This window comes from Jaculus jaculus, chromosome 14 (assembly GCF_020740685.1).
Source record: "Jaculus jaculus isolate mJacJac1 chromosome 14, mJacJac1.mat.Y.cur, whole genome shotgun sequence".
In the NCBI taxonomy this organism is placed as follows: domain Eukaryota; kingdom Metazoa; phylum Chordata; class Mammalia; order Rodentia; family Dipodidae; genus Jaculus; species Jaculus jaculus.
In genome coordinates, this window is record NC_059115.1 from 77,797,031 (window position 1) to 77,800,631 (window position 3,601).

Sequence of the window (3,601 nt, forward strand, 5' to 3'; positions counted from 1 at the left end):
GAAGCTGCACCCTTGATAGGGATTGAAAATGCATTTTTTTTTTCTTCAGATTCAGGTATGTAAGGAGAAGACCTGATTGCTTTGTAGATTTGGAGGGGGCCTGCTCATCTTCATTCTTAAGTGCTTATCAGACAAACTTACCTAGACACACTTTCTCTTCCTCTCTTCCTAATGAGCTAGTAGCTCAAGTCAGCTTCGCTCACTAGGGTATGTTAATCATGATTCCATTTCCTTAATGAGATTTCTCCTCCATTATCATCTGTGTCTTCAAATACTGAATTATCAGCCTATTAAAGACAATACCTTTGCAACATGAATCGTCCAACAGGAAGAATCTTATTCAGAACACAATGCATGATTGCAATTTGAAGAGGTGACCTCAGCTTTAGACTAAACAGGATGTGCTGGTAGCCGAGACAGTTCCCTCTGCTTAAATAAACTTGTCCTAGATTTCTTTCCTGCTTCAAGCCTTTGAGTTCCTGTTTCTTAGAAAGTCGACTTCATAGAACATGCCGTTATAAAGTCATCCTCTCTCCCTTTGTGTTATAATCTGTCTAAGTATCTCCTGTCATAGCTGGTAAGGTGGGTGGTACTATAATCCTCATACTCAGGAGCTTGAGCAGGAAGCACTTTGAGTCTAGCCTGCTCTGTAGAGTGAGAGGTAGGTGACCTGAGCTGAAATTTGACTCAGTCCCAACCAAATAGGAGGGCAAATGCATGCAACAAAACCTCCTTCCAGTCACTCAAGTAATTTCCTTCTGCAGGACCTGGAGCCATGTTTTTAATGCAAGACATTAAAAGAAGACAGGGTCTAACCTGCCTGCCTGTTTGGGAGGATAAGTGCTAAACCTCTGTGTGACTTCCTGATCCAAGTTATGCAAGGACGTCCTCCCAGGAGGGGACCAGGTTGTATTCTCCTTCCCTTAGCTTTATAACTGACACCATGCACATTTCCTTTTTTCTGTCTTTTTGTTTTTCAGTATTTCATACATTTATTTTCTCCCTTCAACCATAATAATATGATATCCAAATTTTGTCTTAACTGGTGGATCTGTAAACACGGGTTTATCCATCCCACTTACAGGCAAGGCAAATGCCGCTTCTTGAAATGGTCCCACCATGGACCCTCTGGTCATCCAACCCAAGTCGCCCCCCATCTGCCTGGCTTTATCACTATACTATGTGGCCACTTCACTGAATCTCATTCCAGACTTTAACTTTTCCATGGCCTCCATGGTTTTGCCGTGTTTTTCACATAGAATGTGTCTGACCTTTACTGCATTGCCACCACCTTTTGGGCCCTGAGCCTTCTTGTCAGCACTGTCACACCCAGAGGCTCCATCCTCTTCCCCCCTTTTCCAGAACTGCTTTTCCCTTTGGGTGGCAACTTCCACACTTGCTGTTGAACTCCAACAGCTCCCGTAGTTCCCTTTTTCTGTCTTGAGCATAGTGATCACTGGCATGCCACATTCACAGGTAAGCAGAAGGGGAATTAGAGACGTCACTGCTGAAATGAAGTGTACCGTAGGCAGAACTGGGCCTATAGACCTAGTGTAAAATGATGGTCTTGTGGCTTCTTGGAAAGTGGCACCTCTAGATTTAAAACGTACAGTCTTGCAAGGAAGCTCGAGTTCTTCCATGTTGCCCCCGGATTCCCAACAGACTCCAATATCAACATCTGCTACCTTTCCAGAGTTTATGCCCCAGGTCACTTGTATCAAACGAGAGATATTTAGAAGTTTTCTCTGACGATTTTCCCTTCTCTCACATGTGACAAGATGAATCTCCATTCATCTTTTAGACCTCTGAGGAACCTGCAATAAGAAGCTATTGACTTTTATGAAACTGTTCTTAGCACGACTCTACCATAACTTGGTTCTGCAACCTTGCCCTACAAGGGTCTATGTACTCATATCTCAAGTGGAAGAAAGTTTCTAAGATCTTTGATGGTCTTTCTAGTTCTGGGTTGATTTAGATTTTTTGTGTGTGTGTATTTATGTGTGTGTGTGTATGTGTGTGTATGTGTGATGCGTGTATATATTTGTGCATGTGTGTGTCACAGTGCACACCTGGAGGTCAGAGGGCAATCTCAGGGTATTCTCTTCCTCCTCATTGTTTTAGACAGGGTCGCTTTTATATTTATTTTGCTGCTGAGAAGGTCAAAGTAGCTGGCCCTTGAGTTTCCCGATCCTGGCATCACATTGTGCAGGTTACAGCTGTGTCTGTCACTTTGCATCTGGCTTTACATGCTGCTGGAAATTCAAACTCAATTCAGCAAGTTTAAAGAAAGTGGCTTCAACCTCTGACTCATCTCAGTAACTATATCTTGAATTATGCATCAAATAAACTGTAAGGATGAATGTGGAAAACATCAAAACTTAAGTAAAGTCTTGACGATGCATTATAGGCCAGAATTGAGTCAGCCATGCAAGCATTTTTCTTTCTTTTCTACTCTAATGAGGACTTATCAGACAGTAGTAAACTTTCATCTGGTTGAGATAAAGAGAAGCCCATTGTTCACTGTCTTAAATGGAATTCTTTTTTATTATCTTTTTAAACTTTTTGCCAGTAAACCATGGTAACTGATTTTATCCAAGGTCAATATTATAATAAAAGTTTATATTCATATCTCATAACTCAGTTTGGCAAAGCCACGCTATAGTAATTCAGTCCAGTATTTATGAGCTATTTAAAAATACCTCATGTAAAAGAATTCTTGGACTATTGAAGTTGTATCATGGGCAGAGGTTTTCAAGAGTGAAGTAGTATAAAACAGCATCGCATTGAAAAGTTGACTTTTGGATCAGATGGAAGTTTCGAGAGTTTGCATTACAGAACTACACTGAGAATAACAATTTTTTTCTGTTTGCCTTAGAACTGCTAAGAGGCACATCATAAATCCTTGACTTCTGCCAAGCTCAGAGAAATTTCCTGTGGCAGCTCTTAAAAAAAATATACCAAGGCCAGGGGCATTACAATGCAAGGATAAAAATCTGAACATTATCATAATGAATAGTCTAACAATAATTTGCAGTTACTTGAGTAAAATTTGGGCAGCCATTTTAATTAGGTGAATAACTAATTCAAAGACTTCAGTTCCTCTAATTCCATTAGAAAACTGCCTGACAACAGAAAATGATTAACTTTCCACATTTCCTTCTTTGCCTTTAACATGCATTATGAAAAAATTAAATGAGAATATCTTATCACATTATATTTTAAAATCATTCCAAGTGGGGTGGAGAGTGGTTAAGGCATTTGCCTGCAAAGTCGAAGGATCCAGGACCCATGTCAGCCCGATGCCCAAGGGGCGCATGCATCTGGAGTTTCTTTGCAGTGACTGGATGTCCTGGCGAGCCCATTCTCTGTCTGCCTGTTTCTCTTCTGTCTCTCTCTGCTTGCAAATAAATGAATAAAATTTATTTAAAAATTATTCAAAGTAACTAAAGCAGCCAAAAACAAATTATTCAATTGATTAAAATAAGATTAAATTGGTGAGTCTAAGGGAATGATGCTTTTGAACCACCTAATAGAGGTTTCCTACATACTTGTTTCACATGCTACAAAACCATTATTTCTTGGCTATAGCATGCATTAGAAC

General features: G+C 40.1%; 1 pseudogene; it reads right to left on the bottom strand.

Annotated features, from left to right (window-relative positions):
- Positions 1 to 991: 991 nt before the first annotated feature.
- LOC101616982 lies at positions 992 to 1,640 on the bottom strand (annotated as a pseudogene).
- Between the last annotated feature and the right edge of the window lie 1,961 nt (positions 1,641 to 3,601).